The sequence below is a fragment of the Protopterus annectens genome, chromosome 2.part1 (genome assembly GCF_019279795.1).
Source record: "Protopterus annectens isolate FY-2018-M chromosome 2.part1, PAN1.0, whole genome shotgun sequence".
In the NCBI taxonomy this organism is placed as follows: domain Eukaryota; kingdom Metazoa; phylum Chordata; order Ceratodontiformes; family Protopteridae; genus Protopterus; species Protopterus annectens.
The window spans coordinates 513,812,316-513,839,810 of record NC_056729.1 but is presented as its reverse complement, the minus strand read 5'-3'; the positions used below and the strand labels follow the sequence as shown (position 1 = coordinate 513,839,810).

General features: G+C 42.0%; 1 long non-coding RNA gene across 1 annotated transcript in view; it reads left to right on the top strand.

Annotated features, from left to right (window-relative positions):
- Window positions 1–27,495, top strand: part of LOC122794127 — a 209,583-nt gene that overhangs the window by 59,943 nt on the left and 122,145 nt on the right. Inside the window, exon 2 of the long non-coding RNA XR_006363616.1 lies at window positions 13,161–13,323. This is a non-coding gene — a long non-coding RNA (uncharacterized LOC122794127). The remainder of the gene's footprint in view (window positions 1–13,160; window positions 13,324–27,495) is intronic.

Genomic DNA, 27,495 nt, shown 5'->3' with positions numbered 1-27,495 from the left:
AAATCAGCTTACAACAGTCCACTTTCTATGTAGATGGTGTGTCATTGATTGGTGAAAAGATTGATGCAGTAGATTTGTTGGCAAGAAATGAAGTGTGTTGTACTGTTCAGATCAATAATCCATAGAGCTCACAGTGGACACTGGTTCAAAGTGTAACGTTATGTCTGCAGATACTTTTTGTGAACAACTCAATGTGACTAGTTATGCAAAGCTTATTGCTTATGGAGGTGAAAAATTTCAAACCAAAGACTTAGAAGTGTATTCATGTTATGTGGCCAACAACCGTTATAGCCTGTTGTTCCGTGTCGTTCAAAGTCTTCACTGGGTCTCAGACAGTTTGTAAATGAATCTGCTTTTTTTTTTTTTTAACCAAAGAAGTTCATCAGATAAGCACGTGTCGCAGTTCTAGCTCGACTAACACTGTTTTTTTCAGAGTATGCTGATGTGTTCGATGACAAGTTAGGCAAACATCCAGTGGTATATTCCATGAAACTAGAACCAGAGATCAGTCCAGTGGTCAGAACAGCAAGAAGAGTTCCCATAGCCATGCAGCATAAAGTCAAAGCTCAGTTGGATAAAATGGTGCAATGAGGTGTAATTTGTCCAGTTACAGAACCTACCAAATGGGTGTTGTCCATGGTAGCTCATAAAAAAAGGCTCAGATGAAATCAGAATATGCATTGACCCAAGAGATTTGAACAAAGCATTGAAGAGTCTGCATCATCCTATGTTTACGATTAAAGTTGCAGCCCTGATGCGGAATGCCGCTGTTTTTTTCTGTCTTGGATGCAAAACATTTATTTTGGTAAGTGATACTTGATCGCAGATCTTCAGTACTGACACCATTCAGTACCCCATTTGGAAGATACAGATTCCTCAGGATGCCATTTGAAATAAATTCTGCAAGTATTTCAGCGTGTGATGGAGCAAACTTTTTCGGGTCATCTTTGTGCCATAGTAGATTTATTGGTCTGAGGCAATGGTGAGGCAGAGAATGACAGAAGTCTTAAGAGAAGTGCAAATTCAGATTACCAGAAGTTACATATGTAGGTCATTTATTTAAAAGTATTGCCTTGAGACCAAATCCATCCAAGCAGCAGCCAATGTGCAAGCTCTACAACGTTTTCTTGGTTATGGTCAACTATTTAGGCAAGGTTATACCCAGACCACAGTGAATTTGACAGCATCTTTGAGAGAGTTCACACACAAAAATGTTACATGGTCATGGCTAGAACAGCACCAGGAAGCATTTGAAGTTGAGCAGAAATTTGCTACCCCACCAACATTAACGTACTATGATGTCAACAAACCATTAGCTCTTTACTGCGATGCTTCAAAGTTTGATTTAAGTGCAGTTATTATTCAAGAAGATGGGCCAGTAACCTATGCATCTAGAACACTTACCCAGACTGAGATGCAGTACGCTCAAATTTAGAAGGAACTTTTGGCAATAGTGTTTGCATGTTCCAAGTTTCATTATATTTATGGTTGAGATATTCAGATTGAAACTGATCATCAATCTTTGGTTACTATTTTAAAGAATCCTATGCATTCAGCTCAAGCGAGATTACAAATAATGATGCTCAAACTGCAAAAGTAGAACTTCTTCAAAATGGTCTCTATGAAAGGCAAACTTCTTTATCTGGCTGATACCTTATCCATATCGCCCAGAAATAACAGCTTGATTAACAGAATTTTGACTTTGATGCCATGGAAGTGTGTAATTTTTCTACCACAAGACATGAGTTGCAAGATCATACAGTAACTGTGATCCAGTTTTGCAAAAGCTGTATCACTACCTCAGTGTTGGATGGCTGTCAAAGCAATCTAGTGTATAGCCAGTGTGCAACCTTGCTTTTCTTATAGTGATGAGTTGTTGAAGGATGGCATTATTTTCTAAGGTCCTAAACTTGTTCTTGCTTCCTTGTAACAAGAATATATCCAGATTTTTGCATTGTAGTCGCCTGTAGTCGCCCAGGTTTCAAATCTAAGAGAAGGGTTAGAGGGCTTGTGTTTTGGACTTCTCTAGCAAAAGACATTGCTAGAGTATTTCCTGTTAAGAGTAGTAGTGGTAAAGGACATTTGCAAAAAGAACCACTTCAGCCAAGTCAAATCCTGAACTAACCTGGTCAATAGTAGCTACTGACATTTTTGAGTGGAACAATCAACATTACTTGATACTGGTAGACTCTTATTCGAATTAATCTGAGATCACTCTACTACCTACACTAACTTCTACAGTCATTACTAAGTTGAAGCTCCAATTCTCAGTCCATGGCAGTCCACAGAAATTGATTTCTGTTAATGGTACCCAACTTAGCAGTCAATTGTTTCAGAAATTTGCAAGAGAATGGGACTTCGTACATGTTACTAGTAGTCCAGAGTATCTGCAATCAAATGGACTTGCTGAACATGTAGTACAGAGTGTAACGCAATTACTTGAGAAGTCAAAGCATGATAATACTGATAGTAAATAAAAAAAAAAAAACCCTGAAACATACACTGTGGATGATATTCTTGGCTCATCTGCTCAGAGACTTCTGTCCAGGAAAACCAGAACATTGCCCATCAATTCTAGTTTGAGTCCTAAAGCTAAAAACAACAACGCTATCAGAGCCCAGTTATTTAAGAAGCATTCTTTTTCAAAAGTCCAGCTATGACAAATCTTGCAGATTTCTTCATCCATTGAAAGGAGGAAAGACAGTGAGGATACAAACAGTGAAAGGTTTTGACCGGATTGGTCAAGTAACGGGTATATGTGCAGAGCCAAGATCCTGTTTTTGTTAAAACCTGGGGTGTGGCATACAGGAGAAATTGCAGACCTTTTCTGTAGCAGAACTGACATCACGACATTGTTTCTATGACAAAGACTCTAACTCTGAGTAAGCCAGATGATATTCCTGTTCCTGAAAGTGTCTCGACTCTTGATATGGTTCTGGCAGATGATCCCAAGATTGAAAAGTTGGCAAAGATGATTCTAGTTGCTAAATCTGAGACCAAAGTGTGTCGCACAATATGGACACATCTCAAAGCCCAGTGTGAAGTACACATCATCTTGAACATAGTTGTATATATGTACCTAGCTTTGTATAATTGCATGATGAAAATTATTCCTGTGTAAATTGCATATTTATTAATTCCATTGACAATGATTGACTCATTTCTCAATGAGAGAGGACGTAGAAAACAAGTGTGCTGTACCTTTAAGAAGCATTTCTAAGTCTGTGTACATATAAATTCCCAGAATGTGTTCTCTTCAGTGCCATTTTGAAGGTGCAGCCAGAGTGTTAACATCTATGTATGATAGCTAGTTTGTTTACAGGTTAAAATTAACTTCACTTAGTTTACAATGCGTTTGTGTATATATAAAAAAGCTGCTTGAACAAGAACCCACAACATTTGCCTGTTTCTTCCTGACTTGGCGAGCGACGGGGATGTTTTGGGGTGTGTTTTCTAGAGTATTAAAGCAAAAAGTCTTGTAAAATGTAACAGATTTTAATGTTACGAAAACCGTATAAAGGAGTGACCTGCCAAACGTTAATGGGTGCATGTATCACAAAAAAACTGGAAAGGGGTGTAAAAAAAAACTGGAAAGGGGTGTAAAAAAAAAAGCGACCATATATAATAGGTGGGAACTACTTATAATAACACTTCCATATTATCTTGAATGGGAATGGTTTCACAGGTATAGACAAAAACGAGAGAGAACTTAAGCAATGTAGAGTGCAAATAGCAATGATGCAGGAGATAACATTTGTAAAGAACGGAGCATGTGAATTTGGTAGTATTTTTAGGATGGATATTCTACAGAACATCAGGGTTCAAGGCAAAGGAGTACTTAGATTAAATCCTTGTGGAGCTGCAGCAGAAATGGAAGAGGGAAAAACATAATGGCAGATTTGTAGTAGTAAGGAAGCTACTGGCAGGAAATGAGGATTATGCTGGCACGTATTTGTATTCCACCTAAAAGTGCTGTTTTGGAGTTTAAAATTATTTTGGGAGAAATTAGCTTTCAGCAGGGCGGTTTACCTTCATTATGTTGAAAGTGATTTGTGTGATTGCACTATTGTGCGACTTTAAATCATGAAATTCAACACGTTTCCGAATCAAAATGTCGAAACTGGTTTCCGCGAGATTTCCAAATGTCTCCAAACATTGTTATGCAGGGGAGCTGCACTCCCCACACCCCCTGCTACTTTAAAATACAAACTTCGAGATCGCACTACAGTGAGGGAAAAGGGTGCATGTCCTGATATTGCTATAGTGCGATCTACACCTGGAATGACGAATTCAAATGAGCAAATATGCATTCACTCATTGGGGTTCACGGGTCTGTATTATGAGATCGACATCTTAAAATGTCGACTCTTAGTAGTTCAACATGAAAATGTTGAACTCCAAGGTTCCCGAATGGTCAAATCGCGGATTTCTTTCAACGGAAAGAAATTGGTTGGCTAAACACAAACGCCACACAACAACAAACGTGTTTAACTGGGGGGCTGTGCCTCCCACACCCCTCCCAACTAATTATTCTAACTGAGAGACTGCAGTACAGCCAGGGAAAGGGCAGTTGTAACAGAACGGCCAACCGATTTCTTTCCGTTGGAAAAAAATCGGTGAGTTGGCCGTTCAGGAAACCTGTTCGTGTCGAACAACTGAGAGTCGACATTTTAAGATATCTATCTCATAATATAGTCCCGGAATTCGCAACATTTGTGGTCAACATACCCCAAATCTTGAATTTGTACTTTGCACTTTCGTGCATTGTACAACTTACTTTTTAACATAATGAAGGTAAACCCAGCAGGGTATATCCGTAGATGGAGACTGGAATTTGATTTGCAAAAATGAGGATGTATCTGGGAAACCTAGAGGGGGAAAATAACAAAAAAGGGTAGATTTCCTAAGAAACTTGGTAAATGTTTGGTATGAAAGAAACTTATGAAAGTTTTTGGTATGAAAAATGTGAATTCACCAACAGGAACTTGGAATTTACATATTCTCCAAGGTACAATAACTGGGCTAGATGTGACAAACTACATTTCACAGAAACATGCATTTAATTGAGAACATTGATACACATCTAATAATTTTGCATCATGCACCAGTCATTACCAAGATAAAAGTGCAGGATCATGAAGTAAAGATGAGACACTGGTGCTTCCCCCACATACCTGCTTACAAAAAAAAAAAAAAAAAAAAGGAATTTAAGGTATGGGTAGTGGAAATTATCTGGGAGTTATCAGAGAAGAAAAAATGCAACAGGAGTTCTAGCTACTGAGTGAGATATAAATGAAAGTTGATTGTAGAAATAAAAAAAAAAAGATCTGGTTATAAGAATTATTTAGAGGGACTGACAGACAAAGGTTAAGGTATCACAAAATCAGGGTAATCTGTCAGAGAATGAGGAGGGCACAAATGCAGAGTGCTGAAGATAAAATAAGGGAATACCTGGATAATCTGAGTTTATAAAGATTGCTGATGAGTAACCATTTTTTGACGCCAGAGCGCAAAAACTTTTGGCACAACAATTGGAAGGATATATGAAGGATCAGAGGCAAAAAATCAGTGCGTGAGGGTTCCCCTCTAAGTTGTCTGAATAGAAGAACCAGGCAAACGATGTGTCCCCCCCCCCCCCGTTTGCATTGTTTAGAACCATTGGCAAAGAAAGACTCTGAAATTCAAGGATATAATTGGTATGGTGTTCAAAATAAAAGCGGACTTTTATTTGCAGATGATATTTTGTACCTGCTGGAATAATTAAGGGACATCTGTGTTGTGGATTAGAAAGTTCTGGCTTTTATTTAATACCCCCAAAAAAAAATGTAAAACAAAAGCTATAGCTATAAACTATGTACCCAGAAATGAGTTGGTTCAGCAATAGCCATATTTAAGGGATTATGATTAAATGAATTTAGGAATACAAATTTAAAAAGGATTTTGTCTCTGCACCAAAGGATATGCAGAAAGAGACTAAAGATAATACAAAAACTGAGAAACTAGAAGCTATTGCCTGTGGATATTTAGCAAGATACAATCAGTAAAAATATTTTGGTTTCTTTAGTGTTGTACACAGGTCAAGCATATTGTCAGCTACAGGAAAACTTGTGGATAGTAATGAAGAGATGAAAGACTTTGGGAGGGGATGAAGGCAAGTCAAGTGGGATAAGTTGATCTCCCAGTAGAATAAGGAGGTTTGAAGGAGATATTTTTTTATAGCTGCACAGTTAAGGCTCTCTTACATAACACAAGCAGAAGGCTACAGTTCAAAGTGGAAAGAGATGATAAAGCAGAGAGTAATTCAAAAAATAATGGAAGAATGGAATTTTGGATGCATGTTTTTAAAGAGAATTGCAACAGCCGTAGAGCATATTATAAAGTAGCAGGAAGTATACAAAATTAAGCCAACACAGGAGAGAGGAGATACTGCTGATAGGGATTACTGTGATTAGGAGGCACAGAGAATCGAAAGAGGGGCTAGAATTTACTAGAGGAAAGTGAGAGAAGAACCAAGATACTGGGAGCAAATAATTATAGAAGGAAAGGTAATAGAATAGGAAGAGGCCAAGAAGTCCTTTGGATTGCAGTCTAGTGATTGCTTCCTCTGCCGAGGATTGAAATTGAGTATAAGACTATAGACAAAGAGAAATGAATAGGGGAATCTTAAAATGAAAGACCTGCACTGGTTTAGTTTTAATTGAATGTATAACAGAAAAGTTTTTTAAAAAAGATCTTGGTAGGGCATGTAAAATGCTAATGCTTAATGCTAACGATAAGAATGAATTGGAAGAGGTCAGAAAAGATTGGGAAGAGATTAATGAGCAATTCACAAAGAAACAATGGGAGGACATCTTTATTCCAATATGCAGCAAAATCTAGACTTTTTATGTGGAAGTGGTTAAATAGATGCTTTTATACCCTAAGCGAACTTCAAAAGAATTTTTTCTCAGGTAGGTGATGGAATGTTGGAGGTTTGGGGAAGAAAGGTAAATGGGGATGTTTGAGAGTATAATGAGTTGGCAGACTTAAAGAAATTTCCCTACAGAGTACTCTGTCAGGATACTGGGCGATCAAATGAGTAACTAATAAATGGTGTGTGTGTTTTACTTGGATACAGGGTCTGTATTGCTTAAACATAGGCCTTGTTAAATTTAATTCTGGTGGCTGGCTGCTAGAAAGTAGTTTTCCATTTTCAACCAATTATGTTCAATTATAATTGGTTTAGTAGTGAATATTGCAGCAGAGATAATAGAACAGGAAGTGGAATCCTGTAGAAAAGGGTAGGAGTAAATTGCATAGAAAAACGTGGCAATTGTAATGCATGCCAAAAAATGTTTTGGAGGAGGAATGAGGTTTAAGAGAAGGCAGAATTTGTAATGTTTGCTTATGATATAACAATAGATGTGATTTATAGTGTTTGTAAATATGAACTTAATATAGTTTGATTTACTTTTATATAAATGTAAGTTTGCCTGTGTCAGAAGTGGTGATTCAATAAAGGTGTTAAAAAGGGGGGACTTTTATTTCAGAGGAATAAGTTCTATAGCCATCTGTAAACCATGCCTGTTGGTACATGGTTCATGGTTTTGAAGCCAATGTAAGTTATAGCCTTCGTCTGTACTCCTTTGCAAATGATAACTGACCAATTAACTTCTGTTTTTTTATAATTGTGTGTGAATTTTATTTTTTTTAATTTGGGATGGAGTTCTTTTCTTTAATGTACAGATTTCTGGCTGTAATTTACCCCACTACAGCTTCTATTTGCATATATATGCAACTGATCACAGCTAAAGGCAGTTTGTCATTGTGCATCACTTAGTGAAAAAAGCTTGCCAGCCATCAACCCCCTTTTCCCACTTTTTTTTATGTGGTCTGGGTGTCTTGTCAACTGTTGCCTTCTTTGTGTTCACTGCCGCTGTTCTATCTTCGACACTCATGCCTGACTGTCACAGGTAATCTCTTGTATAAGCTATCCACCTCTTTGCTGGATGCCCTAGTTTTATCTTGCCTTCTTTCCTGTCTGTCCCAAATCATCTTCACCAGATTGTTGTCTTTTCTGACGTGCCTGAACCACAGTAATCTGTTTTCTTGGACCTTTTCTGCAATTGGAGCTACTTTAGCTTCTGCTCTCTTGTCCTCATTTCATCTGTGTTGCACTGTGCATGTACTACCTGTCTCTGGCACTTCATCTCCATCACCTCCAGTTTCTCAACTCTTCTGCCTTTACTGCCATTGTTTTTGTCCTGTAAGGGCTATGGCTATTGGTTTTGTTTTAAGAAGGTTTGCATGGCTGCAGTCTCTGAACCTCCCAGATGAAAACAAGGTTTTTAATCTTCCCTTGGAAGAGATTACTGCAGAGGTGATCAATAAGTGTGGTGAAAGGGACAATCTGATCCATGGAGTGTTTCAGCCCCCCCTTTTTACATGTTTTCTAAGTTTTTTCTGTATCCCTGGTCTACTTTTGGCAGAAAAAAAAGTCCAAAATTCAGGTTACTAGATGTGTTGGAAGAAATGACAAGGGGGATCCAAAAAGAAGCTTTGATCCTTTCAAAATTAAGGACAGTCCAAGTCTACATGACTTTTCAAGAGATCTTGTGACTCCCTCCCCTTTGTGTTTTTTTTTTTTTCTTCTTCTTCTTCCAGAATGTCTGAATCTTCATTTTTTTTTCTTTTTAGGCAATACTTTTCATATAACTGGGTTATGAAAATCATTCATCAAGGTTACAGATTGCAGTGAGAGGAAATTCCTTTTTTCCGGGGGGCCAAGATTGCAGTGGGAGGAAATTCCTTTTTTCCGGGGGGGGGGGGGGCATTCCTCATCCTCCAGATTCTCCACCTGTTTAATAATGTGGTGTCCCAAGGAAGGGCTTTTATTCAATGATGTTATATTGCCAAGGAAAGAAAATGTTTGGAAACTAGTTCTGGATCTTTCTTACCTAAACCTGGTTATGATAGTGCCCAAGATGTTTATCACATCCCTATTCATCCAGACTTTAGATGTTCAAGGTTGTGTGTACCTAGATCACATCAGTTCTCTGCCTTACCCTGTGGATTATCTACTGCTCCAAGAGTGCTCAGAAAGTTGTCTAGCTCCAGCTGCAGCTCATTGCAGGCTATAAGGCATTTGCATTTTCCATACTAAAATAACTTGTTTATCTTCCCAGAGTCTTTCAGAAGTGTCTGGAATCTCTCTTGGTTGTGAGAGCTCTTACAAGCTGGTATTCCAAGACCGAATTTAAAAGTCTCTCTACTCTCTCACCCAGGATTGTTTTCTTGATGTCAGATAAACACCTCAGTTCAAAGAGCTTTTCTTCCACAGGAAAAGTAGATCGATAATTAAATCCGTTTCTAAGGTTTTCCACTCTGATTTCAATCACTGCAAGGCAGTTAGTCAAGATTTTGGGTTTCATGGCATCTGAGTCTCGATACTCCTGGCAAGACTCTGTGAGGAAGATAGTGGTATCTGAAATCATTCGTCTTGGCATCAACATCCTTTTATCTTTTCAAATCCCAGTGCCGGATGCAGAAGAGAAATCTTTTGGTGGATACAGCAGGTATACCTAAAGTGAGGTCTCCCCTTCTTCCTCTGCTCCCCATGCAAAGTTCAGAGAGTAGTTGGTGACTGCAAAGCAATTTCAAGAGGGATAAAAATGCAGGGGGGTGTGGGACACCAAGAACAGACAGTCACGTATCGAGGATGTATTTACCCTGATCAAGTCACTCATCTCTGAATCATCTTTGGTTCATAGGATTTTGAAGTTGTTGCAGACAGTACCAGAGTCATGCAGTACATCAATAAGCAAGGGGGTAACCAGTTGGAACCACCTTTGCAGATTAGTGGCTTGGGATATAGCTTCATAAAGTAGGCTCCATCTTCTGGCATACCACATTCCATCAGAGTAAAACTGTGTGGCACACAAGCCGAGTAGGACCAGGGCTAACTCTCATGAATAGAAACTAGATCAGGGACAGGGAGTCTTTCATGATTTGATCTATCCTTGCTGAAGCTCCACAAGCAGAATTCTCCCACCAATCTGAGTAGTCAGCTGGTAAGACTCCTTTCCATGACTGGGACTGCATGCAAGAAGGCTTGGAAGACGGATTGTTCCTCTTTGAGCAATGTTCCTGTATGCTTTTCTGCAAATATCCAGGACACTACTAAAAAATCAGGAGTCTTCTCCATGATCACTGTGGTGACTCCCTTCTAGCCCAGGCTGCTGTGGTTCTCTCTCCTTTTGGAAGTGGTGCAAAAAGCATAAAATAAAAAGCAGAGTCCAAGCAGGTCGTCCATGTTTAATAATGGATTAAAAAAAAAAAAAAAAAAGACACGGCACTTTCAGGATAAACCTTCTTTGGACTCTGCTTTTTATTTTATGCTTTTTGCACCAATATTTGTATGAGCAGTGACCTTGGAGAAGAGAGGTTTTGTTTTGCATTGGAAATGGCCATGGGCAATTACCCCAAGCTTTCTCATAGGCTGGACCTACTCGGACAAGAACGGGGGTGTTTTGGTAACCTAGACATCAATCATTTGATTGACTGGATGATGGGGTCTTAATTCCTTTTAAACACTTTTTTAAAAAAAAAAAAAAAAAAAAAAAGGACATGCATCACGTGCTAATGGGAGGCAATAAAGCCTGCTACTTGAGAATTTTATATTGGCAAATATTAAAGGCTTTGTAGTTGGTGTCAGTGTAACCATCACCCATTCAGGGCTGGTTGTTCTCTTGTTCTACAATATTTGTGGAAGTTTCTATCCTATGGATTTCTTATTCTTTCATCAAGGTTCATTTATCTGTCATTTCAGCATGTCTTCTCATGGCTTCTCTTTCAATGCAATCTTATGTCAACATGTTCTTGAAAAAAAAGCTTTCAAGAGAACCAGTGGCCCCATCTTGCGATCTTAATTTACTTGTACACCTAGCCTAGGCTACTGCAGCAGTGATCATTCGGACATCTACTGCTATTGTGAGTTCAACTTGTGCATCTGAACTTACGCTCTTAGGCTACCTCCTTACTGTGTTGCAGAAAACCTCCAGTGTCCATTGTTGAGCTTTGGTACAGCAACATCCATCTGACCTATGATGATTCTGCAATGGCAGCTAGCAATGCAATAGTCGTATGTGACTCATCCTATTAATTTTCCTATAATTAGAAATCCAATAAAGTGGTGGTTGGAGTCTTCCCTGGTGTTATCCAGGAGACCTTTTGTTCTTCCTCCCCCCCCATAGACTTTGGCCGTAACGAACATCTTCCTTCTCTGGCTGGGGGGGGGGCATTATGAAGTGAAGCCAGTCCAGGGGAGGTGGTTGATCAGTGCCAGTCTTCACATCAGTGTCCTTGGAGATGAGGCGGTCCTCGTGTTGCAGGCTTTTCGGTCCCTTTTCCCAAAGAGTGTGATTTCAGTGCAGACTTAGAATGTGTCTGTCGTCTGGTGTACAAGCGCATGTGTCTGTCATCTGGTATACGAGAGAATGCAGGATACCCTATTTATATCGTCTTTCAGGAGTCCTTGAGTGTGTGTCAATGTGTAGTTCTCACGTCAATGTTTTCTGGTAGCACTCCACTCTTGGCATAGTCCATTTTAGAAGATAGTTTGAGCAGGAACATTCTTAGATATAGCCTCTAAATCTGAAGGTTGCTGCTTGGATTTTTCAGCACTGGGGTACTCTTGTGATCTGTTTGCTTCCGCCTCCAACACAAGGTGCAGCAGTAAGTATGCCTTAGTTCCCCCAGAGGGACAGTCATCTAGAGATGCTCTTCTGTATGCTTGCGGGTCACCTGTGTGTACTTTCCAAAGTTCAAGGGCTGCCCACTTCAGTGACGTTAATCCTCCTTGCTCCTTTCTGTCCCCAGCAGGTGTGGTTCCCCTTTTACAGAGTACCCTGCCTGGTCCGGGATCCCATTCCAAATCAGATTTCTCATCTGATGGACCCTCCTGATTTTCATATTCTCAAGTTAACCACGTGGTTTCTATCATTCCCTTGATGGCCAGAGATTCCAAGCCTTTAGAGTGGCTCTTAATTTCTGGTTGTACCCCTTTTCATCTCCCTTGGGAAGGTATCCGATTTTCTTTTGACTTATTCCATTTAGGATTTAATAATTTCACTATTGTGGTTCAGTTAATGAAATTTCTAACTTTCCCACTGATAGATAATTTGCCAGTGCTGGTACTGAACATTTGAAAGTTTTCTCAAAGGAACATTTTTTGTCTTATGACTTGTTCAGCTTTCCTGCTGAGCAGCTATGGATGACATTGGCGCTACCATTACTTGGGTAGGTTCTCAACTTTGTGTCCTACAACAAGCTGGGTTATTCAGTTGATCTACAGCCTCTTTTGGTTCCACCATATTGCAAAATATGCCCTCCTAGGGTGTAATGTGACTGGGGACTGTGTCCCACAGGCTGAAACCCAGATGGAAAAGACAATGTCTGTTACGGAAGTTATGTCCTCACTATGACAATAGATCAAGGTTTTCTTCTGTCCAGTTCAACCATTCCACCCTCTTGTATTATGTTCTCTTGATCCCTTGGTTGATGGTCGTGGAAGATGCTGTTCCCTCTCCTTTTGTTTAGGGAGTCCTTAGTGTCAGTCTAGTTCAGCAGTCAAACTGTTTTTGGAGAGGGTCAAACTCTGAGGTTAGTCTGCCAGATGGATATTATAGGTAAAGGAGATGGAGCACGGGGGTGGAGTGGGGCTGAATTGTTTTTGAAATGGCCGGTCCCTGATAGCTGTGATAACCCACAGGTTTATCTAGAGATATGATATGGATCTATCATTATGGTAAGTGTATAACTTCCATTTTCATGGTTTTGGAAAAGTGGTTTGTTTTTCATGTGCCAGTTATGAAATTATCTGAAGGGAGGGTAGATTGGTGCCAAAGTTAATCCTCAAAGTAGCATAAAGATCACATCCAAGGAAGGAGGACAAAATGTTTAAGAACTAAAGGAATGATTCTACTTTTGAAAAAAAAGTCCTTCGGCATAAGTAAGTCACTTTTTCTGTTTTGACTTTATTTTTACATGGGGAGAACTTTTTCAGTAAGGCAGTGCATTGTTTAGGTGTGCCAAAGGAAGTTTTTTGTAGTTATTCATTGTATTAGTTGCTTGGACATTACCCAGTTATTTCTACATTTGTAACAGACATATTTTGCTCTTAGAATGAGTGTTGTGGGTGTAAATGATGAAAATCAAAGAAGTGATGCAACTGAAAAGAGCTGTGATGCTTTGTTAGCACCAATTCAGCCTTCAGGAAGACCATCCATACTTCGTGATTCTCAGAAGGAGAATCTGCTTTCTAAGAATTCTACAAAGGTTATGAAGGTATGCTTAACCGACCATATCATACATTTGAAAAAAACACTGTTGTGTGTTTAATCATTTCATTTGTAGTGTATTTTCTGATTCATTGGATCTTTGATTAAATTCTCACTTTGAATGCTCTGAAAATGTTTAGCAGGGCTGCAAATGCAAGGTACTTGCACATACGTGGTTTGTGATGCATGTTGTCTGACAATGGTTGTTGAACTGCCTTGGCTTTGCATTTTGTCTCTGCTTTGTCCAATATTTTTATTGATTAGTTTTTCTGTATGAATGGCTTTTTTCATCATTTCTTCCTTTGCTGCTTCGTGTTTTTCGGTTTGTCTCCATGGTTTAGATATTTTTAAAAATGAAGCATGTGTCTTTGAAACCACAATATATCATTAACTATATGACCTAGAGGACAGGAGAAGAATGTTTTTGATCCAAGGTCTGTATTTCACCCACCTCCCACTTTAGATTAGGAGTTCACATGAGGAAAACAATTTGATTTTATGGAAGTCTAGCTGATAAAGAATAAGTGACTCTAGTGAGGTAGACTGTTTAGTCCTTTACCAGGCATGCTGTCAACATCTGTCCCATAATGCTGAACACAGTTTGTATCCCTAATCTGTCCTCCTGAAAAGTTGTAGGCTTCTAGCAAATTTTGAAGATAGTATGGGAATCTCATTTGAGCGATAAAATTCTAATTGGCTTTAATTTTTCTACTTGTCATCTTTGTAGATACCTTAAAATTCATACTTTTTCCATTCCATTTTTCGACTTGGGTTTCTTTAGTGTTTATTTTATTATTATTTATGACTACTGTAGTTGTCTGTGCACGTTTGGCATGCAGATGATTTCTGACAACAGGCATATTAAGTGCCTAAATCCGAAGTAGTTGTCCTCATTTGATCTTCAACCTGTGGGGTTCACAGATCCATATCGCATCTGACTCTGCCGCATATCCAGCATCAGATCCAAGCCCCCGTCTCCTTCTTCCCTTCAGATCTCATTTTGCTGCCTGTAAAGTCTGCATCGTGGTCTGAGCTCTGTGCATTGTAATTGTGATGTGTTGTTTTTCGAGAGTTGACTCACTCTGTCTCTCTATCTCTTTTAGTTTATATCTCCCCTTTTGAGTGGTCGCTGGTTTAAAAAAAAAAAATTCTTTCTCTTTCCTTCCCTCTGCCTAGCATGTGTGTTTGAGTGCTTGTGTGTGTGCTGGGTCTGCTTTGGGAATGTCGGACACTCCCAAGCCAGGGTTCAGAAAATGCACAGTGTGTAGCCATAAGCTTTCCCCAGCCGATGGCCAAACTCTGTGTGTAGTATGGTTGGCAGCGGCCCACCTTTTAGACCTGCTCTATCTGTGGCAGGTTTAGTCACTGGGCACTGAAGGACAGGAGGGATAAGTTAATTCTCAAAGACCTTCTTCCCTCTAAGTCCGTCTGCCCCCAGCATCAGCTTCTGCTTCTACCTCCTGCACGGCCTCCGGGACTCAAACTCCCTGCAAGAGGCTTTGGGAATGGGGATAAGTCTTCCAAGTAGAATAGGGCAAGAAAGCAATCTCCAGATCGCTCTGCTTTGACTGCCCCCCCCCCCCCGCAATCTAGGTCTGCTCCGAGACTGGAGTTTTCCCAGAGCCAGAGGAGCCCCGAATCCAGTCGCTGAGGCAGGCTTCACCACATTGCCTTTCCAGGCCAGTGTCCGTCGCCGCCTTCTCCTGCTCCACCTGGAGCCTTAGTGAAGTGGAGATTGGCAGGATGATGTGGAAGTTTATCTGCACCCAGATTCAGATGGGAGTCTTGCCTGCTGCCTCTCCCTTCAGAGCGGGGAGCACGCAGCCCTTTTTCACCCAGATTACTCAGTCTCCAACTTTACATTCTGTTTCAGAGCCCTTGGATTTGAGGACGCTCTGGGTCTAGGGGTCGACGCCAACAGTACCTTCTACCTCTACGCTGCCTATGACATTGAGCAGGTCAGATCCGGCAACTTGTCTGATCTGAAGGGTTGATGTCGGCTCAGTGTGTTGAAGCACAGCCTTCCTCTCGGTATCTCTGCACTTGGGAGGCTCTACTCTGGCTCCCCATTGGGTCAGATGGTGACTTCTCCTGTTGGCCTTTCTCAGGATGTCTGTTTCCCTTTGGCTTTCGATGTAGTGGAGAAGGGTTCTCTAGATTTCGAGACCCTTGACCATCTCGTCCTTGGACTCAACCCCGACTCCCTCTGTTTTGGGTATTGTTCCAACCATCCTGCCATCTTGGGGACAGCCTGCCGCCACTTTGCCTCAAGAAGCTTCCGCTTGGGAGCAGCAAGACATTGGCGAGTCCTCCCTGGAGATCCCAGGCAAACGTACGTGCAAGAGGAGGAGGAACTTAGATGCCCCACCTGAGTCTCTCATTGAAGACACAGATTTAGAGGAAGGGGAGGGTCCCCCCAGTAACCCCCCCCCCCGAGGATGTCTCCTTTGAAGATAACATGGAACTCTTCTGCCAGCGAGGGGGATGGTATGCCCAGAAACCAACCTCGGACAAATCTGTTTTCCTTGAGGCGTTTGGTTCAGGACCTTCTACTTCCTCGGTGTCCCCCCTCGAAGATCCTTTAGTGGACCTGATGATATCTTAGGTGTGGAATGAACCAGACTCTATGGAGCCCTTCCCCAAATGCCTGGATAAAATTTTGAGCCCCCCTCAGGTCACACTGGAATAAGGGGTCCCCAGTTGATGCTATGGTGGTGGCAGCTGCCACTAGGAGAGCTCGCTCAGAAGAGCTCTATGGTTCATAGACTGAGAATCATGGGCAATGGAACGCTTTGGGGAAGTGGGTATATGCTTCAGCAACTTTCTGTAAGCATGCTGAATTATATGGCCCATGTGATTCAGCTGCAGCACAACCTTGTGAGGGAGATCGCAGAGTCGACCCCAGCGTGACCTAGTGAAGATGATTGCTGAGCTGACTCCTGAGTCCTTGTCAGCAGAGGACAAGAAGTCATTTTCCACTTGTTTGGCCACTCTAAAGTCAGTCGCAAATACTTCCATGCGTCTCTTCTCCCATGCTACTGGGGGAGCCGCTAGAGCTACTGGTACAGGCACTTGCCTGGCTCCGGCTTTGGCAGTTCTCAGAAACCTTTAAGACTTCATTCACCAATGCCCCATACGACAGTTCTCCCTGTTTGGAAAGTCTGTATGTGAGACATTAACTCAGAGAGAGAGAGAAGGACGGGAAGACTGTCTGCCATTGGGATCCGCTTTTCCACCCCTCAACGATCCTTTTCTAGAAATCGGCGAGGGACTAAGATGTGGTTCCAGAAATCTCTGACTTTTCCCTGCGACACTCAGAACTCCCCTTCCCCCAAGGGCAGAGGGGGATACGATGGACAGAGGGGGATACGATGGACATCGCCCTAGAGGCAGAGGAGGTCTGAGAAATTACGGGTCTCGAGAACCTTTCTCGGACAGACCCGCACAGCAGCCCTGAAGGGTTGCTCGACTGCTCATCTCTGGAGGAGGCAGTCGGCCAGTTTTATAGCACTACACCTAATGGAGTGGGAGTCTATCACAACAGATCGTTGGGTGTTGCAGATTATACCCAGAGGTTGTTCACTCCCATTCCTCAAGTCCACCTCTACCACTGAAACACCTCCTGGATGTTCCACCCGTGCACAGGGAGGATGCAGCACTGGAATTAGAAAAGCTGTTAGAAAAATGGGTCATCCCAACACGTCCCCTGAGACCAGTCCGTATTAGCCATTTATTCTAGGTTCTTTTTAGTGCCAAAGAAGATGGGGGGACCCAAGACCAGTTCTGGATCTTTCCACCTTGAACCTGTCTGTGGCCAACACGAAATTCTGGATGGTCACCCTTCAGTCTATCCTGCCCTTTGAGCACATCCAATTGTTCTCCTGCAGGATCGACCTCCAGGATGTGTTCCATCACATCAAGATGGACAGACTCTCTTGAAGGTTCCTCCACTTCCAGCTAGGAGTCAGTCATTATCAGAGCACTCCCCTTTGGTCTCGCCACAGCCCCCAGGGTGTTAAAAAAAAAAAAAAAAAAGTGATGTCTGTAGTAGCGGTACACCTGAGACTCCAGGGCATTCAGGTAATTCCCTTCCTGGACGATTGGCTTCTCACTGCCCCTTCCAGGGTCAGGTGTGAGTAACTCATTGGGCAACAAACACTATCTGAAGGGAGGGAGGAGATTGGGGCTTTATGGGTAAGGGGAGGAGCTTTGAGCTCTGCTCCAGATGCTGGATATGCTGCAGAGTTTTATCCTATATGGATCTGTGAACCTCACAGGTTGAAGATAAATGAAGAGCAACTACTCTGATGGAATGTTATGGTGAGTACATAACTTCTTTATCTATGTGTTAATCATATTACCTATTATTCATTTGGCTTAAATTCAATCAAAAATAGGCATTGCAGGGCTCCTAGAACATTATGTGCTGTCTTTAAATGTTGCTGAATTCAGCAAAACAACCTAGCAGTCATGTTTGCTCTTTTAAACTTTGAGACGTTTGTTTTTTGTGATTTATCTCACGTGAGTACGTTAGATGGGAATAAGGTGTCAACGGCAGTTGCCTGGTACACAGGAGCAAATAATTCAACTTTTTGAGATTTCCAGTCTGCCTCCACCAGAAAAAAAGTCTGACAGTTGACTAAGATTAAGACAGTCATTATTAAGCCATTTCCTGTAGTATAAGGCTTGATTCCCTTAACCTTTACATGCCTACTGTGTTGACCTTAACTCACTTGAGACAGTGATTTGAGGCTGTTGAGGATTTGGGCTAGGGTCATTGCACATGGATGGGGTGAGTAATTTAATGTTGACATGTTTCATAACTTAGAACTTGGGTCTCTAGTATACCTCTACTCAAAGGTTCACATAGTTCCTTGTAGGAACTTGCAATGCTGATATGATTACGAGACTGCCTTAAAATGAGCTTGCAGACTGAAGTACATGGCGGTGCAACCTGCAAACTGGTATTGCTGACCTAAAAATTTCAATGCAGGACCTCTAATTACATATCCTCATGTGGTGGTTTTCATCAAATTATAATATAGCTTCAACCTTAGAAATTTTGGACTAAGCCTTGTGTACATGTACAGCAGCATTATTAGGGTGTAAATTCCATATACTTGTAGGGTGTAAATTCCATTTACTTGTAGATTACACAGCTGAGAAACTACTTGGCTTGCATGCAATGTCTAAGCACTTGCACTTTGTGACCTTTTCTAAGCTTGGCTAGCCTTGCAATTGGGTTTTGGGGGCTTATTACCTTGCTATAAACCAATCAATTGCCATTGGACAACATTGATAGTGCTTTCCCCACTAAGCTCCCTATTTGGGAGAAAAAAAGATATTTTAAAATTATATGCAAATATTTTGATCCATTTGAGAACTAGCAAGTGATTGCATTAGTTTTAGTGCAGTATCTTTTCTGTCGATAAGTAGTTTTAATGTGACATGAATTTGTTCTCTCAACATTCACCGTGTTTGCACCCTCTGTTTTGAAAAGACCATGCTTTATCTTCAATTTGCAAGTTATGGTGCTGTTGGTTTTTCCTCATAGGTTCATAGGTTGATACTAGGCTATCTGCCCTAGGGCATTTATAAGCCTAGCCAGTGTGTGTTTGGCTTTCGCCACCCTTTTAGATTAGTTGACTGTGCCTCTGTATAGTAGGTCACAGAAGATAGCCCTTTTAAGGTTAGTTTACTGTGCCTCTGTCTAGTAGGGACACAGAAGAGATCCCAGGGGTAAACCTACGATCTCCCATCCACTCGTCAAGATTTTCTCTTGAAGAGGGCCATTGAGGGGCTCTGCCTAACATGGATTGGGATTTTTGTTCCAGAGTGAGGGGAGCCTCTGGGATATCAATCTGTCCCTCCAGCATGTCCTATTTATTTTTGTGCTGAGGTTTAAGTCCCTGGAGCGTGTAGCTCTTGAGATTTGGATTTCCTGAGGTGGAGCATGTCCATTAATTCTGGGTTGGAGATGGCTTTATACGTTGGGCACAGATCGCCTCTGAGTAGGTGTTAAGCAACTGAGTAGAGCTGGAGTTTCTTTAGCCTAACTGCGTAGGGCATCTGTTTGAGTCCTTTGATCCTCTTGGTGAGGTACTTTTGGGGTCTTTCCAGTTGCTGCAGGTGTCTGGTAAGGTACATCCCGAATGGGGCATTGTATTCAATTATGGGCCTGATGAGTAGAGGGGCACAATGACCTCTCTTGATCTAGATGTGAACCCTTTTGTGATGAGGTGGGCTATATAGAAGGTCTTTCTAACCACTTTGGCAACGGGATTGTCAAAGGAAAGATTGCTATCTACTTGGGTCCCCAAATCCCTAATTACTTCTTCCGTACTTAATGGATTACCACCTATGTGGTAATTTGTTGGCACTTTTGTTTTTCCCAAAGGGGATGACTATGCACTTTTTGGCATTTAGCATTAGGCCATGGCTCTGGCACCAGATATCCGTCTCTGTGAGACCCTTTTGGAGGATGCTTGTGTCAATTGGCGAGTCGATTATGGCACTCAGTTTGCAGTCATCTGCGAACTTGGTCCGCCATAGTCCTCCTGTGTTAGCCTATACCTCAGAGAAATATATACCGAACAAGAGCGGTCCCAGGACTGAGCCTTGTGGGATGCCAATTCTAACTGGTTTAGAGTCTGACATGGCACCTGCAATTCTGACCATGTGGGTTCTATCCCTGAGCCAGTTTGCAACCCATCTTGTGACATAGGGGTTGATATTTAAGCTGATGAGTTTATTTATGATGCCCAAGTGGGGTATTGTGTCGAAGGCTTTTGCGAGGTCAGGTAGGCCGTGTGGACTACCTTCCCTTCATCTATGGCCTTGGTGACTGTTTCAAAGAACTCGACCAGGTTTGAGGCAAGATCTGCCCTTAACAAAGCCGAATTGGGTAGGATCCAGTGTTTGGAGGTTCCCAATGTCTTTGTTTATGAGTTCCATGATGATACGCTCCATAGCTTTGCAGACCAGGCTAGTCAGGCTTATAGGGCGATAGTTTCTGGGGTCTGTTGTGGCACCACCTTTGTGGAGTGGGACTACTGTTGCTGTACACCATTCCTTGGGTACATATCCTGTAGTAAGGCTGAGATTGAACAGTGACTTTATGTGAGGGTTCAGTTCTTCTTGGAGCTCGTGTAAGACGCAGCCCGGGACGCCGTCCGGTCACATTGATGTTGTTTTTTGCTTTGGAGAGGACAGCTCTCACCTGTGCTTCTGTGATGTCAGGGAGGCTACACTGTTGGGATAGACATTTGCTGTTTTGGGGGGGGGAGAAGTTTGCACTGAACCTGTCTGCCAGGATGTTGGTAAGGTCTGTGGGTTCAGTGTATTTTGTCATTTTGCACTAACTCAGAGCATATCTGGGAGTTGCCACTCAGTTTCCTGACATAACTAAAGAAGGCCTCTTGATTATCTTTAGCGTCTTGTGCAATTTTTCTTTTGAAGCTGGCCTTTTGATTTTATGAGGGATCGTAGTTTCTTGCTAGTACTGATCAGAGATGCCTTCCCTTTTTGGGATTTTGCTCTATCATGTAGTAGCTTCCTCCTCCTGTTGTATAACTTATTTATGGCTGGGGTCCACCAGACAGGTCTCCTGCCTTTGGAGGAGTGAGTCTTGGTTTTATTTGGGATAGCATGATCCATGCATTCCTGTAGGCGTCCATAGAATGCGTTTTGTAAAGGATTATGCGGTTTGGGCCATTTTCCACTGGCCAGGGGGCTTTGAAGGATTCCACCTCGGTTTTGAGAAGTGTGAAGTTTGCTTTTAAGAAGTTCTTCACCATGGTTTCCTTGGCTGGGTGTGGGGATGGGATATGGATGTCCAGTGAGATTAATTTATGGTCAGATCTTACCAATGAGGGGTATACCTCTGGTATGGAACAGTGTCCCCATGTTGGTGGTGATCAGGTCCAATATGTTTTCCCCTCTTGTGGGGGTGGTGACCAGTTGTTCCATAGCATTTGAGTTTATAAATTCTGGGAACCATTGGGCGAGGGTGTTGGGGCTTGAGTAGTGCTCCCAGTCTATGTTGGGGTAGTTGAAGTCACCCAATATAATGGTGTTTGGAGAGACCTTCATATTCTCCAGTGTTCTCAGGAAAGCCGAGTGGGGTTCCTGAGTTTGGGAGGGTGGTGTGTAGCAGGCTACGAACTGAAAGGCAGTTTTGCCCACTGTTCATTGCACATGGATGGTCTCCGATGCTTCGTGCAGTGCCACTAACCTGGAGGTGTGGGTATCTTTGAATATGGATACTCCCCCTCCTTTTGTGGTTCGGTCCGAGTTTTGGGGCCGAAAAGCATGGTATGAGGTATAACCTGGTAGTGCTGGTGTGCTCTCGGGAGCCTTGAACCAAGTTTCTGTTACTGCACAGATAGAGATATTCTCCATACTGAGGAGAGCCTCGAGTGCGTGCATCTTGAGGTTTAGACTTCTGGCGTTGAACAGCATTACCCTTAGTTTCTTTTTCCTTGTGTTGTCTATGGAGGTGGGTTTGTCTTTTGAGCCTTGCCTAAAAAAGGCACTATGGGGGTGGCAAGAGCCTTAGCCAGTACTCTAAAGCCCAGGGGTGACAGGTGCAAGCCGTCCCTAGCGAAGCAACGTGGCTTGTCGAGCATGCCATCCCAGGCTGACAGACACTGGATCCCCTTTGACACCAATACTTTAGCCAATTGTTAAAATTGATCATTTTGTCTTTATACTGTGGCATCATTCTTGGTGAGGCTAAGATGCTACTCAAGGTCAGGGTCATACCGGCCTGGGCTACATGATCCGAGAGCTCCTCTGTCTCTCTTCATTTAGTCCAGGGAGGTACGTCTCGGGTCATTCACACCAGCATGGACAATGAGTTATATTTGTACTTGCTTTGGAGTGACCTGAGTGCTTGTGTTATGTGCTGGATCTTGGCACCTGACAGGCAGCTTACAGTGACCTTCTCCTTGTTCAGCCTAGTGAGTGGGACGTCAGTATGTCTGACAATAGAGCCACCTATTACAAGTGTATTAGGTGTGGTGTTTAGCCTTAAGGGCTGTGACTGTGTGGCACACTGACTTTGTGAACTATGTGATACGTGGGTATTGTTGTGGGGTCATAACTACTCATGCTATTACTAATGTATAGAGTAGAGCAGAGTTTTAGTAATCGGTGTTGATCAAAGGGGTGTGTGCACATGTGTGTGTGTGTATATAGTTGCAAATACTTTAATTAGATAAATTAGGTTTTGATTATGGTTTGTTTGCATTTCTCTAGGTAGCCAGGTTAGGGAATGACAGGATCCAGTCCCCGGGGGGAGGTAGCTGCTGTTATACCAGTATCATTGCAGGTTACATGCTTCATTCACTGCCCTCTTTTAGTACAGAAAAGTTTATATCTTACTATTTTATATAACAATTTCTATATATATGGAATATCAGGCATATAATGGGCTGCCTTTACTTCTATCATCCCTTTATGTATTCTGTAAAAAAAAAAAAAAAAAATTGTGTGAACTTTAATGGCATCCAGGTGGCTTCTAAGAGGTAAAATGTTTCCACCTATTTTGTTGTATGAGTGCATCTCAGTTTGAGTCAAAAGCGTACATTACACACAGCTGTGGCACGGCTAGTTTTGTTAAGAATGTTTTTCTTTAAGTATTTCTGAGATTAAATGCGACATTCAAGGGAGATTCATTGTAGATAAATATGAATATTTTTTTCTTTGCCTTTAAACTTTGTATTCATCTTGTCAGATAATATAACTCATCAGATCACTGTGCAGTAGCCTGAGTTATATGGGTTATATCCTGCCCAGATGACCAGCTACTGAGGCTTAAGGGGACTTTCCACATATTGTAACCAACTGAGCAGCCTGAGGACAGCAATATAAAATCAGTGGTTAGGATTCCAAACCACATTAAATTTTTTGCCTCCAATGTGAGCTCTTCCCAGTGGGCTTTGAGTGATTAGTTGGCTAGCTTTTCTCCAAGGCTGGGTAGAAAAGTACATTCATTGGGGAGTATCTTCCACTTTCCCATTTTTATGAAGAAAAGTTTTAACATTTCAAATCCTTTTTAAGGACTGACTTTTTTTTAGTGGTCGTTAAGTACAGCTTTTTTACTTTAACTTAAACTTCTAGCCAAGGTTACTCGTTGGTGAAAGTCAAATACTTGTGAGAAGTCTTTCCAAATCATCTTTCTACATCCCATAGCTGGTCCATGTCTTGTTTGCTGTCAGGATAAAGAGGATATAGTCTGCATACAGCGCAGTCTCTCTTGCTCCCCCTCCCACAGCTCTACCCCTTAATCTGACATCTTTACCATTTACTGTCCCTGCTAGTGACTCTGAGCAGATGGTAAGGGAGAGCAAGGGCAAGTCCTGCTTTGTTCCCCTCCCTAATGTGATATCCACTGATAATCTTGCCCTTTTGTTGATCCTTTTCCTCCCTTTTATATATATTCATACCTGCCCATCTTTCTGGGATTTCCATTTTTATAGATTCCATTAGATATCCTGAGTCCACCGTCCACCATATCAAAAGCCTTTTCCACATCCTATGATATTGTTACCTTCCTTATTAATCTGGGCATGCAGTATTAAAAGTACGTTTTGTATTAAATTATTTTCTCCTGCTAGCTACGAATCCTGTCTGAGCCCCATTTTATCAATCTTGTTAAAAATTTTCCCAAGCTTAGCCGCCTGTATTTAACTTAAAGGCATTTGTAATTATGATTCAGTGCTGATATTGGTGTTTATTTTACATGGCTAATTTCTGTGTGCTCTTACTTCACTTAAGATATCTTTACTCTTTGTACTCTCTCTCTTTCACCGTTTCACTTCTCTCCTTACTCTAACCACCCTTTCCTTCTGTCCCTTACCATGTGTACTTCTGTTGATTCATGGCTATTTTCATACATTTTTTGTATTCGTAATACTTGATCTGATGTCATTTTTTCCTTGACTATTGGGGGCATCTGATTAGTAACTCTTGGATCCTATTCTAGAGCTCCTTCATTTACCCATAATGTTCTGGTGAACCTGCTATAACAGATATCTTGTTTGCTGCCATATTGCCACAGATGCAGATGCTTCGCAAAGCTTTTTTTGGGTGTTACACACACAAGTCCAATTTCAATTTTTCTCTTAACTCCTTTTTCTACATCACCCACCTCCAGTATCTAGTTTTTCTTTGCATTTGTTTCATTTTCTACTTTCTCTTCCACATTAAGGTAGCAGTCAATGCCATTTAATGGTACTTTTCCTCCTTTCTGTCCCATTTTTGCTACCTTGTATATGGTAATCTGTTTACCTTACCATTTTTTTCTTCAGACATGTCTGAAAAGCTGACTGGTTTTAAGAAATGTGCTTTCTGTGGGCACAAGATCCCCAACTCTGTCTACTGCCTAGGAGGATTTCACTTGAAAGCTGCACAAATAGAAGAGTCCATATTTAATTTCAAGACCTTTTAGTGACCGTTGGAACAAGTTGCCTCTAAAGGGCTTGATGCCACCTTCCTACTCTTCTGCTTCAGGGACTCAAACTCTTGCAAATTCATCCAAAGCCTCTTCGGAGGGGAAAGAATCACAGAAATGGTCTGCCATCCGCTCTGTGTACACCATCTTTGGAGCCTAGTCCAGAAATTCAAAAGAAATTGCATCTGACCTCCTCGATCCAAACTGAAAACAGATGGATCCAACAAGTCTCCAAGGACTAGTTTCCCTGGGCTCTCTGTGTAGAGCATGTTCTCTGTGTGGCTCCTGTTTCCTTTCCTTTTAGAGACCCCAAGAAGCGTGTCTTGGCCACATTCCACTTCCTCCAGGAGCCTCTCAGAAGCTAAAGTGGGTAGGATGAAGTTCCTCAGAGCTCCAATTCAGATGGGGGGGGGGGCTATCCTGGCTCAGTCTCCCACTGGATCCTTGAGCCTTCTTGTACTTCCCATGCTGTGATTCTTTTTTCTCAGATCCATCTGGCGATTTTGAAGCTCTTGGAAGCAAGAGTGACTGATCAAAAGAGAGCTAGATCTTTGACTCTGACTGCTTCCCTGACTTTTTTGGCACTTATTTGGGCCTGGGCAAGTCTCTGAGCCGAAGTGTTTGCACCATGTCTGGGGCCGGGGCTGCTGGTTTTCAGTCCAAGGAGTTGGAGCCATCCTTGCCCATTTGAGTTTTGATGTTGGGCAGCTCTGGTCCCAACCCCCCCTTTAAAAGTCAGGTCTGGGCATGGAGGAGGCAGGATTGGCTCCGATGCAACCAGCTACTGTGTATCCTAGTCATCCTGCTTTTGAGGAGGTGGAGTGTGTCTTCTCTCATTTGAGAGATTAGAGTACTGCTAGAATTTTTCAACCCTGCCTCCTTTTGAGTCCGAGCTCTGATCTTCTCGGGCCTATTTTACATTGGACAGCCGGCCCCATCAGGCATCCAAATAATCCCCCTTGAGGACATCCTTTCTGTTTAGGTATCTCTCCGGATTATCCCATTGAGGTTTTCCAAAAAGAGAATGTATAAGAGGAGACAAACTCCTCTCGGGAGTTTCACTGAAGACATGGACTTTGAATGGGAGGAGTCCAGCCAGATCTCCACTGGATGACATCTCCTTTGGAGAAGTCTTAGAAATTCTTGATCAAAAATGTGGTCCGTCTTCTGTTGTTTGGGGGTTCTGTTGATGCTAGGTTGCAGCATCAGTTACAAAGAAGGAGCTGGCAGAGCAGAGCTCCTCTGTCCATTCCCCTAACAGAGTCCAGGGCATTGGACAGATTGAGGAAGTGCATTTTTGCCTCTGCTCCCTTTGTCTTAGTCTCTGAATTACTTGGCATGTCACAAGACTATAGTGGGATTTGACTAAGGATCTTTAAAATTCTCCCTCTGAGTACATGTCTGTGGAGGACTATAAGTAGTAGTTTACACAACTGGCCACTCCTCTATCTAATGCATCAATGAGACTAATTTCTATGCTGCAGAGAGTACCTCATAGGTGGCGGGTTCAGGCACAGCCATCAGGGGACATGTCTGGATATGCTTTTAACTTTACAGAGCCTTTCAAGTCTTCTTTCATCAATGCTCCCTTTGATGGAACCTCTTTGACCTTACTGGAAAGTAAAACGTTAAGTTGTCAATCTTGCCTTCATTCTTGCTGGATGGGTTCGGAGCCGATCCTCGGCTCCGACTCGGCCAATACCAAAGCTCGAGAGCTATTTACCGGCTCGAGGCCCTCCCTATATCCCACAATGCTAGGCGTCCAATACCCAGATCTCGTTTGCCGCTTCAGCTGCGAGGTTGCGTTTTTACCGGCTCCAGGTCGTATAAAACTTTTTTTACTAAGTTTATTTAGATATAAATAGCTAATTCCTTGTTGGATATTTTTCCTTTAAAGTCCCTTTTCTGATCCCTTGAGAAATCTCATTTAGAAACTCCCTTTGCTAGTAGTTTTCAGCCCCCCCCCCCCCAACCCACCCTTTAGGGTAGTGTTAGTTTTTTTATATATATTTATAGTTATATTTCTGCTAGTCTTGTTAACTGTATTTCTTATAGCAGTATTACTCTTCTAACTCTACAATAATATAGTAGTAATATGTAATGTGATCCTATCTCGCCTACATTCTGAACAGATGGTTCGGAGCCAATCCTCGGCTCCGACTCGGCACGCTATACTATAGAACGAAGTCTCTTATTGGCTGAGCCTCCTCATATCCCAGGATGCCCCACTATTGCTTCTCCAGATCTTGTTTGCCGCTTCTACAGCATAGACGTGGTCTCGGACTTGGCTGAGCTAAGTGCCTCTAGTATTTAAATTTCTGTCAGAAATTTTGCTAAAATTACTCAAAAGCTGTTTTAACAGCTATTTATTGTTGTGTGACTCTTTTTCTTCAAAAGTTTGTGGTAAAATATTGTGTTTTTGTCAACGGTAAAGGATCCCGTTTAAGTTAGAGGGGCCTTTGCCTAGCTCTCGCACTTTAGTTAGGGCTGTCTAACAGCTACTCTTTGTGCGTTTTCTAATTGTTTCAACTTTGTGGTAAATTGTATTTTTTTCTTGGTGGCAAGTGTTCCCGTTTAACTTAGAGGGACCTTGCCTTAGTCTACCTGTCTTTTTATTTTAGTCAGTGTTGAAGTTTCTCTTCCTTTAAAGTTTAGTGAAAGTAGATAGCCATGTCAAAAGAACATAGGCCATCTGGTTTTAAAAAATGTTCGAAATGCTCTTAC